This window comes from Mytilus galloprovincialis, chromosome 8 (genome assembly GCF_965363235.1).
Source record: "Mytilus galloprovincialis chromosome 8, xbMytGall1.hap1.1, whole genome shotgun sequence".
Taxonomy (NCBI): domain Eukaryota; kingdom Metazoa; phylum Mollusca; class Bivalvia; order Mytilida; family Mytilidae; genus Mytilus; species Mytilus galloprovincialis.
In genome coordinates this window covers 94230408-94242368 of record NC_134845.1, presented here as the reverse complement: position 1 = coordinate 94242368, position 11961 = coordinate 94230408, and the positions used below count along the sequence as shown (strand labels likewise).

The following is an 11961-nucleotide window of genomic DNA, read 5'->3' as shown; positions in this document are numbered from 1 at the left end:
CAACAACACCAACCGACACTTTGCATGACCGAGATATTGGCTCAACAAAACCAAGAACATCTGAAAACTCCTAACAATTACAAATTAAAACACAACCATGAATAATTGTAAATATTGTATTATATTTTTTACTTGTTTGTCTATTTTTCTTTTTATGCAAAAAAAAAATACAAAAAAAAATAAGTCAAAGTGTGATATAATTCTAGATTATATATACCTTGAAATTAGTAATAATATAAATATTAATCATGTGAATGAAAATGTATATATATGTAATGAACTGTGTATAATATTGTTTATTATGGAAAAGAACGATTTTCAAATAACCCCATTCCTCAAACCAATGAATAAATGTTTCTGCTCTCAATATGCGATCCAACAAACAAGAGATGAGAACAAGTCAAGCTGTGATAAAACAATCACTAAAACAGCCTTCCCTGTTTATGGAAAATACATACGAAAAATTGTATCGATAATCAAATTTATTAAGACGCTAATAATACAGAATCAAAATACAATAAAAATATTAAATAAATATATTTTTGAACTGTTTATAGAAAATAGAATAGCTGTCAGAAATAAAAATAAAATAGATCCAACAAATTTAAAGTTTATAAAGAAGCTATCCCTGATAGATATCATTTCATTAATCCACATATATCTGAATTCAATTTTTCTGTTTATCTCGCTAACTATCCGCAACAACTTCTCAATGATACATCCTTGCTTTATAACAAATTATCCGTCCATTTTAATCCTTATAATAGTAGAACATATTCATAGTCCTATTCTACATCATGTAAACAACATTTGGATATCACTTGTAATCCACACATTAGAAATATTTCAAATGCCCAATTTAATCCACAATATAAAAATCTTTTGTCAATCCATCGCAAGTCAAATACATGTATCACCATCTAACATGTTCCTCTGTAAAAAAATGCAAGTACTAATTCTGTATGTTCTGCAAACAATAACTACTCCAATTGTTTCCGTAAATACTGTAAACATGGTAAACGCCTACATCATGTACATAGTCCTACAATCTCATTATACTGTTAAAATAACAAACCTACAAATAAATAACAATGAAATTATTATATATGATACAAAAAAAATATATCTGTTTTTTTTTTATTATATATTTATAGTCTCAAATTATGGCAAAAAAGCAATACTTAAATCTAATGTATGGGGACAATTAAATGAAAATATGTGTTTAAATACATGTATGAATGCTTATATATATTTGTGTTGTTATGTCTCATTTTCTTCCATGAACATTGTGAAGTATGTGCACATATTTTGTTTACCAGTACTGTATATATTTAAATCACAAATAATCATGTACATGTACCAATGTTTTTATAGTATACTGTGTAACTTTAAAACCAAACATTTAATGAAAGTACTTTGTGAATATGATGTGAAACAAATATGTCTCCTTGTAAATGTAGTTTTGATATCAACTACACATATAAACTCTAAATTAAACAATGGGTGAAAATCTTCATATAATATCACTAAACTGTCAAGGTTTAGGCCAAAAAAACAAAAGAGAAAGATTACAACTATGGACAAAAAATAAAAAATGTAACATTCTTTTCATTCAAGAGTCACATTTTATAGAAAATATTGAACAAACAATAAATAAAGAGTTTGATGGCAAAATGTTTCATAGTTATGGTAACACACAATCAAGAGGTGTTTCAATCTTTGTCAAAAACAATTTAAAATGTAAAACAATAAATGAAATAAAAGATAATGAAGGTAGAATAATTTTGATAAACATAGAAATAAATGACAATATTTTTACTCTAATAAATGTTTATGCTCCAAATCTACACAAAAATAGAAACAAATTTTTCAAAAAGGTTCAAAATATAATTGAAAACAATCGTTTGGGTATCCTTATATTAGGAGGTGATATGAACGAAACTCTCTCAATTAATGATAGAAAAACTAATATCATCCCAAGAAACTACAAACCAGTAAATAGCTTAAAAAAACTAATAAAGAAAAATAATTTAACAGATATATGGAGAGAACTTAATCCAAATACTAGTCAATTCACATGGAGAAGGAAAAATGAAACAAACATAGCGAGCAGAATTGACTTCTTCTTGATTAGTCCTGATATAAGACCGCATGTTATAAAAGCAGATATTAGACCTGCAATGATCTCATACACTGATCACCAAGCCATTTCTTTACAAGTTAGACAAAATTCAGAAGAAAGAGGCAGGGGTTTCTTTAAAATTAACAATAGTATACTTAAAGAGCAAAAATATATTGACCTCATAAATGATTTAATCAAAAATTATAAAGTACAAATACTCACCAAAAATTTAAAAACACTCTGGGATATGTTTAAATCAGAGGTAAGAACCGCAACTCTTACTTACTGCAAACAAAGATCATCTGAAAATAAAAATGATATAAAAAATTTAGAAATAAAATTAAGAAAACTAAATGAGAAAACAAATGCAAGCCAAATTATAAAAAAAGAAATTAAAAACATTGAAAATGAACTTGAACACCTCTATTTAAATAAAGTTAAAGGTGCACAAATAAGATCTAGAGTACAATGGCTAGAAGAAGGAGAGAAAAATACTAAATATTTCCTTGGCCTTGAAAAATCAAGACAAACAAAAAAGAGCATTACAGCGCTAAAAAATAATCAAGGGAAAATAGTAACAGATTCTGCAGAAATCCTAAATATAGAAAGATCATACTATGAAAACTTATATAAAAGCACTTCTCCAAACTTAAATGATATAAAAAATTATATAAATGAAACCAACATTGATCACAAACTATCAGAAAAAGAAAGTGATTCCTTGGGGGGGCCCTTAACTATAGAAGAATGCACTAAAGCAATATTCAACATGAAATTAAATAAATCTCCAGGAATAGATGGGTTAAGCGTAGAATTTTATCGCACTTTTTGGAGTAATTTAAAAGAATTTACAGTTGAAGTTTTTAATAAATGCTATGATGACGGAGAACTAACAACTATACAAAAGATAGGTATCATCTCTTTAATTTACAAAAAAAAGACCCTTTGTCACTGGATAATTATAGACCAATTACGCTATTAAATGTAGACACTAAACTCATTGCATATACAATAGCCCAGCGCTTAAAACCAATACTGCTGAAAATAATTCATGGAGATCAAAATGGGTATATCAAAAATAGATATATTGGTTTTAATATACGCCAAATCCAAGACATTATAGACTATGCTGAAACTTTTAACATAGATGGTGCATTACTCTTTATTGATTTTTCAAAAGCTTTTGATTCGCTAGAATGGGACTTTATGTATGAAGCCCTTATAAAATTTGGTCTACCAAACTCTTTTATTAAATGGGTTAAAACATTATATAAGAATATTAAAGGCTGCATGCTAAATAATGGGTGGATTTCAGAAACTTACAATGTATCTCGCGGGATACGTCAAGGCTGTCCGTGCAGCTCTCTAATTTTCACAATAGCAGTAGAAATTCATGCATGCAAAATAAGACAAGATACTGGTATTAAGGGATTTCAAATAAAATTAGATTCCAAAACACATAGTCTGAAAATCTCACAATTAGCCGATGACACAACTCTTTTTTTAAAATGCAAGCAAGAAATTAGCTATGCTCTGAATATTATTGAAATATTTGGAACGCTCTCAGGTCTTAAACTCAACCGATCAAAAACAGAAGGAATATGGCTAGGCAGACTTAAAAGCTGTAAAGATAAATATGAAAACATTAACTGGAATAAAGAACCTATTAAAAGCCTAGGTGTATACTTTGGACTTAATAAAAATGAATGTGACAAATTAAATACTGAAAAAATTCTAAGAAAGTCTCAAGATACAATCAATAGCTGGAACAGAAGAAATCTCACAATGATAGGTAGAATAACAGTAATTAAATCTCTCATCTTACCAAATTTAACTTTCTTGGCATCAGTAACAACCATTTCCAAAGAATTTTTAAATGAATTTAAAAAAATGATTTACAACTTCATCTGGGGTAATAAAAAAGAAAAAGTTAAAAGAATCACATTATGTAAAGATTACTTGGAAGGAGGCCTTAAAATGATCAACATTGATGATTTTTTATCAGCTATACAATTATCCTGGGTCAAACGTTTAACATCAACACAATTTGCAAACTGGAAAGTCATCCCCCTTTTCTTTTTCAATAAATTTGGAGAAAACTTTTCTTTATTTAACATGAATCCAGGTAGCATAAAAGCAATCCCAAAAACTCAGTAAAACAATCCCTCTTTTCTATTTAGAAATAGTCAAAAGTTGGTTTAAGATGAAAAATATCTCTGAAATAAAAACCAACAGTACAAATTTTATTAATATAAGACAACAATACATATGGGGCAATAAACATATAAAATTTCAAAACAAATGTTTAATATTCTCACATTGGATAACCAATGGAATACTATTTATTAATGATATAATAGATGAAGCAGGAAATATATCACAAAAAGCAGTATTAGATAAATTGACCCTCAAATCCAACTGGATATCAGAACTATCTAGAATAAGAGCTGCAATACCAAAAAAATGGCAAATGATAATGAAATCAGATAACTCGCGCAATACTCAAGTTAAAACAGATAAAAGGCTATACTTAAAAACACAAAATAATACAAAATTGATCAGAATTGAAAACCTTCCATCAAAAGAAATTTATAAAAGTATTAGCTCATGTTATATACTGGAAAAAACACCAATTGGCTTTCTAAAATGGAAAACACAATTAAAATTAGATTCATCAAGCCATTTGTACAAAATGCTGAACTTTATATTCAATAGTTTACAAGTAAACAAACTAAAAATATTCAGATGGAAGTTACTTCATTATATACTTCCTTGTAAACAACTATTGTACACCTGGCATCTGAAAAATGATGACCAGTGCCATATTTGCAACCAATTAGAAAACTATGAACATTTTTTCATTTCATGCAAATACTTTAAAAACTTTTGGAAAAAGGTCAAAATACTCCTTGATAAAATAAAAATGGGAACACACATTATCACCTTCAAAAATCTAATACTAGGCTACAAAATATATGATAAAAATTATTATGACATTAATCTATTTCTCACTGTAATATTATTCTCTATTCATAAATCTACATATGCATCAGAGTATAAACAAAACAATGTTGATGTCTATAGAATATTTAAAACAGAATTTAAACAACATTATGAAAATATGAAACTTCTTGATAAAACAACAAGTAGCTTTTTGAATGATGTTTATAAAAAAATATAATAACCATAATGTATTATTGCGCATGATCATTCTTCTGTATTACTATAGATATTATGTAGAAAAAATCAAATGTAAACAAATGTATTATTTTAAGATGTTTAAATGTGACGCATGGTCAATGTTTACCTGTAGGACATGATTTTTGACCATGTACTGTCTACTGTCTAATTACTGGAAAATATCTAATATTTTAGGAAAAAAAAATCCTTCTTGATCAATTTATTATACGTCAATGGGAATATAACAAAACTCACCTTTAGAAATACTCAATTTAGATCCTTTGTTCATGAAATCATTCCACGTGTTATCCTTCAATCATTCGATCATCTCAATTTTCACGAGATTATGCCGATCAAGGTTAAGGGTCAATGATTAAATTATAACCAACATCGGATAATGAATAGTACAACTTCCGTATTTACGTTACATTATGATGACCTCCACATAACTAAGAACTTAGACAAATTGTTAAAATCAATGTATTGTATTTATGATAACTAATCATAATTAATATATATATATATATATATACATATAAATATAAATTTACTGTATAATCTCCCTGGTTAAACAGTAACTAATTCACAGGGATACCCGGCTGAATGCTGTGAGTCGAGTAATTTGTTAAACAGCAAAGAAATGTGCAATAAAAGATTTATCGTTTAAAAAAAAAAAAAAAAAAGAAAACAAATATACAATGAGCCGATGAAAAAACACATGAACAATAAGAATATGGAAAAACTAGTCAGGCACTACCTTTAAGTAGCTGTGAATACTTTTCGATCTTTTGTCTTTGAGTTGGTTGGGATTTTCCATACGATTCGATTCTATCTGGCCAGTCAACTCTTTCCCAGCTACTTTTCACCGTATCTTGTGATAAATCACCACTGTACAAGGTCAACGTGTATAAATTATATATTTGGCACAACTTTGTGGAATTTTGGATCCTCAATGCTCTTCAACTTTGTACTTGTTTGGCTTTAAAGATATTTTGATATGAACGTCACTGATGAGGCATATGTAGACGAAACGCGCGTCTGGCGTACTAAATTATAATCCTGGAACCTTTGATAACTATATACGTATATAGAAAATCTATTTACAATGCAATAATACTGTTCTATTGTAAAACACAAAATCAAAATAATAAAGACAAACAGTAAAATTTGATATCATATATGTACGTAATCATTTAAACCAATATATATTAACATTTTAACTACATTTTAGTTATACAATATATTTATTTCATTTCAATGTAATATTTATATCAACTAAATGATAAACATTAGTTACATATATCTATTCAATGTACTCTTGTATCTTAAAAAAAAAAATCATGTTAATGGGAATCCTCTATTTAATTTCTTAAAGGTATAAATTATGTACATCATTTTGTATTTGACTGTGATAGTCTTGTTATGTACAGTGACAAATAGAGTATTTAAAAAAATTAGTTTTTATTATGTGATATACCATGTATGCACAACATGTCTTATCAACTGACTTAAATGCACACTAAAAAAATCATTTATCTGTTTTGGGAATTTACCCATAAGAATAAAAATAAAAATAAAACACAGAAACATATAATAAATACAAATATATCCGGTCAATGGTGTACATGTACTTATAAAGCATCCATGTATGACTCATATCATATTTATTTGGTCAAATACTTGTTCTAATAGAAAATAAGGACAATAAGTAGGGTGAAGGCCAAAACGAAAACCACAAATCAAATTGCCATATGATAAAGACACTATTTCAGTGTTGAAGATATATTTTTGTTTACTTTTTAAAAATATGTGGATGCCAGGTTGGTGTATACTCAAATATTGTTTTATATCTATATTATCCACTCAAGTATGTTATATGTAATAAACAAGTTTAAACAAATGCAGATTTGAACCTTTGAAAAATAGAACATAATAGATATAGGAAGATGTGGTATGAGTGTCAATGTGACAACTCTCCATCCAAATAACAATTATAAGAAGTAAACCATTAAAGGTCAAGATACGGCCTGCAACACGGAGCCTTGGCTCACACCGAATAGCAAGCTATAAAGAGCCCCAAAACCTAGTAATGGAAAACCATTCAAACGGGAAAACCAACGTTCTAATCTATATAAAAACGAGAAACGTAAAACACGTATGAACAACATAAACAGACGAATAACTACTGTACATCAGATTTCTGACTTAGGACAGGTGCAAACATTTGCAGCGGGATTAAATGTTTCAATGGTACTGAACCCTCTTCCTTTTCTGAAACAATAGTATAACATCACGACATCGAAAAACACACTATAAAATATCAACCAGAAGGCTTACCTCAATCAAAAAATGCAAACTCATAGTTGATAAAATGTATAAGGGATTAATAATTCAGGTCAAATGTTAATTGAACAAAGTTAAAATAAGATACCACTGTGACATATTAAACAATTTATAGAAAATTATCACTTTTGAAAAAAGCTGCGTCATATCCTACACAGGTAAATGAAAAATAATTTTGCAAATACTTATAATTGATCGTCTGTGTATATAAAAATTTTCGTTTAGGAATACCAAGAAATTTCTTTAATATCAATAAAATAATACAACACTTGGTATATATGGGATGAACATAATGTTTGTTTAAGACCTATTCATTACATTTTTTTGTATGTTCGTGTACTTGATCTGGCATTTAGTTTTTAGAGAATAAAGTATCTATCTATATCTTCATGTTAATTACACATGTTACACTTAAAATACTACAAGTACAATTTTGTATTTGTACTGTCTTGTTCTCTATTGAAAAGTGTATCAAGTGTTAAAGAAGTTCAAAAACATTAGGATAATAGGATAACAAAAGATATTAATTTGAAGAAAAGTTTGAAAGTACAAAATGTGGATTTGCAAAACAATTAACAATAATTTCAAGAGTAATTATAGTATAACTAATCGCCGTATTTGAATATCAAAAATAAGACAACGCGTGACCGAACGACGCATGGATTAAACGAGTGCGCAGCACGAGTTTAATCCATAGCGGCGTTAGGTCACAAGTTGTCTTATTTTTGATATTCAAATACGGCGATGAGTTATGTTTTTTATTACATTGGCAAATGGCTTTTTTTTATAAAATTAATGTAGAAAAATGTAAGAAACTATATCTTTTTCCTATGCATTAACAATTTGTTTTGATCCGACGTTATCGACGTCTTGTCAACGCCTATTGTTGTATGACGTCAGAGAGTGAAATAACCACGTTTATTTCACATGTGAAATTATCGGTTTTTTTCTAACTGGGAAATCAATGTAATTCATTGCAACCAATGTAATAATGACATTTATGTAACTAATTGTACAGCACATGGGGCTTGCTTCTCTAAATAATTTCCCCGAGTCCTCTTTATTTGAAAATCCAAAACACAAACACAGAAGATCTGATGATTAACAATCTATAGATAACTACGTGTTAGTCTGTCCAAGTAATATCAGGTGAATTACTTCGCATGGTCATTCAGTTTTATAGTTCGCCAATACAGATATGCATAGACTGAGTTCTAAAAGTAATAAAATACCGAGTAAAGTACATTAAGCAATATACATGCCATATATTTCTCTATTAAACAATTATAGATATTTACTCAAACCCATATTTTTTTCGGTGAAATATAATATTTATAACAATAAAACATGCTCGCTATGATAAATATATCACATAGTAAAATATAGATCATCTCGATTTGTTTTTGTGAATAAGTTACACCAGGTTTAATCCACTTTTTTAAACACACGAAAATGTCTGTACAAAATTATAATTATGATAGTTGTTATCCATTTGATTGATATGGATGAGCTTTTTATTTTTTTATTATTTCGTTAGGAACTTTCCGTTTTGAATTTTCCTCGAAGTTCGATATTATTGTTCTTAATTTGTTTTTTACAAAGGTGGACCTGACATCATTCTTCATAGAAAGTGTCATTAAAAAGTAGGTACTTACTGTGATAAAATATCTTAAGCATTGTGACATAGGAGATGTACCAGAATGTTCACGATAGAGAACGTCGTCTAAAGAACGTACGACACGATATTCGTATATATACCAATAGATGTAACGAAATTTAATGGTTGGTTCTGTAATCACTCCAATTGGGAGTTTGTTTGTTTTGTTTCTTTTTTATTTTCGACGACACATTGGCACATGTGCAACAGAATCTGATCAACCGTTCAAAGCACCATAGACTACCGGAAGGGGCTCATGTAGTTCAGTCTTTTACCTTCGATGTTTTGTAAACTGTTGTTTGTATTATTTATCATTTTCTTTTCTCTTCTTATTGCTAATGCATAGTCAAGTACTTATTTATAGGTTTGACTACCCTTTGGTATCTTTCGGTTCTCTTTCAAACCAGTTTGAAGTAAGATATGCGATAGTTATGAAACCAAAATAAAAAATCCCTCAGGTTAAGGTATACCACTGATGGTTCGGATATACATGATTATACTTTAAATGCCAATATATTATATTTGTTTTCTACCAGAATATATTCTTAGTTTTCCAAATGTTTCGTTGCGAACGTATATTATATACATTTTCTAAAAGTCATATATCAATGTTCTTACATAGTACTAATAATTTGTTAACCTTTTTTTGTTGCAAAACACCAAGACAGTCTTCGTTAAATGAATAACTCAAAATATCCCTAAATATGCTTTCATTTCTTACAAGGGGCTGTGCTGTTGATCCAATTGATAAACTTGGGTTTCTACTTTGTATTATCTGTTCATATTGCAACTCTTTTTTATCATGTTTATATTTGTCTTTAACTTTGAATCCCATTAAATCTGTTACGATTTCTGTACAATACCAGACCAGTGTTTATGTTTGTCATATGAAAGAAGTAATTTTGTAGAAAGATTCTTTGTTTTTCTTTGCTTCACCACATTCATATGTTTTCAATGTTTATTCTGTTAAAAGCCTTTATGTTAATAGAATGTCTATTTGAAATATTTTAATAAGTTGATGTATCACGACTTTAACTAGCTGTAAAACCAGGTATAACACACACGTTTCTTTCAAAAATACCTGTACCAAGTCAAGATTATTGTATTGTTTTTCACTTGTTCCGTTGATTGATAGTTTGATTGTGTCGGTTTGTATGAACTTCTCCTTTTAGAATGTTCTTAGGTGTCCAGTATATTGTGATAATTTTTAAACACATACGATTTGGTTATATTATTAATTAAAGTATATGACAAATTTTAAAATCATTCCACATCTTAAAAAATAGAACAAAGGAGCAACAAAAACTTACCCACAGATCTTACAATCACTGAAAAAAGAAAGGAGCAACAAAAACTTACCCACAGTTCTCACAATCACTGAAAATAAAAAATGATTAACAACAACTAATATAACTATACTGCACTGATACTAATATACATGTGAAATGTTTTTTGTGTCTTTTAAAAGCAAAAGATATTGTAAGATACAAATATGTATATATATAACGTTTTGATGAAAGACACCAAAGGAAGAAAACATCAGCAGTTAAAACAAATATTTTGTGTTTCCTGAATCTAGTATTATATGTTTATCATTCACTGATTAAGTTATATATTTTATTTGCTATCTTCATTTGGTGCTTCAATGATCTAGGAAAATTTAAGATTTGATGAACCAATTTGCTATTATTCAAAAGGCCAACATGCTTGATATTGTACAAAAGAAGTAAATAAACAACTTCGTTATAACAATTAAGTATAAGTGTTTGTTTCAATGTTTCAAAATAGTTCTAACAGTTTGTCAGCATGAAATCTATTATTGACGAATATATAACATAAGTTGTTGGTATGTTCTTTAGTGAAAAGGTCGTTTAGAGGAAGAACACGAACGTTAGAAAAGGTTCAAGACATAACATGAAATGCAAATACTTTTTATAAATATATGCCATACCATAACAATACTTACATGAATCGACCCCTGTAAAAGATTATAAGAGATAATAAATGAGTTTATAGCTTAACGAATAAACTCAATATTAAAAAGGTGACGGACCAGTCTATGATTTTAATATAAAAAATATTCGCCGAAATTAAAACTTGGTTCCAAATAACATTTGGTTTTCTATATAATTCTTTGTATTTGAATAACACTTTAAAATGAGTACATTCTTGTAGTACCATACAACTACATTTGTGTTATTTTTCACTGAAAATTCATTGACCTTAAACTTTTGTTTTAACAACACTTTCTCGTTTTTAACTGCTAATTGATAGTTATTTTTCTAATACATTACATACTGTCATTATAATCTAACATTCCTCTGTATATAAACCATAAAATTTAATCTGAAACAGTCTGGGTTTCTGTTGCAATTTCTTATTTGTATTAACAGCATTAATGGTATAAAATTTACTGTACCAGAACTACATTTAGACATTTAGTATCTCGTCAGTAATACTGGAGTATTAAGTATTTTAAATGTTTTTTTCGAAAAACGTTGAAGTGCTGATAGAAACCAACAAGAACAAGATGTAAAAGTGAAACCCGGATTGAAATGATGTGTTGATGCTGTTGTAAGACGAACATATACTCTACGTCACTGTTAATTTGATAGAAATATGCCAGTATTTTAGAACCAAAAGTAAGACTTATAAACAG

At 28.4% G+C, this 11961-nt stretch overlaps 1 long non-coding RNA gene across 1 annotated transcript; it reads right to left on the bottom strand.

Annotated features, from left to right (window-relative positions):
• Positions 1-516: 516 nt before the first annotated feature.
• LOC143042875 (uncharacterized) lies at positions 517-5679 on the bottom strand. Its single transcript, XR_012968153.1, has 3 exons — positions 5558-5679; positions 2345-2424; positions 517-1075 (listed from the first exon to the last, which is right to left on the bottom strand). It is a non-coding gene; the product is annotated as an uncharacterized LOC143042875 (long non-coding RNA).
• Between the last annotated feature and the right edge of the window lie 6282 nt (positions 5680-11961).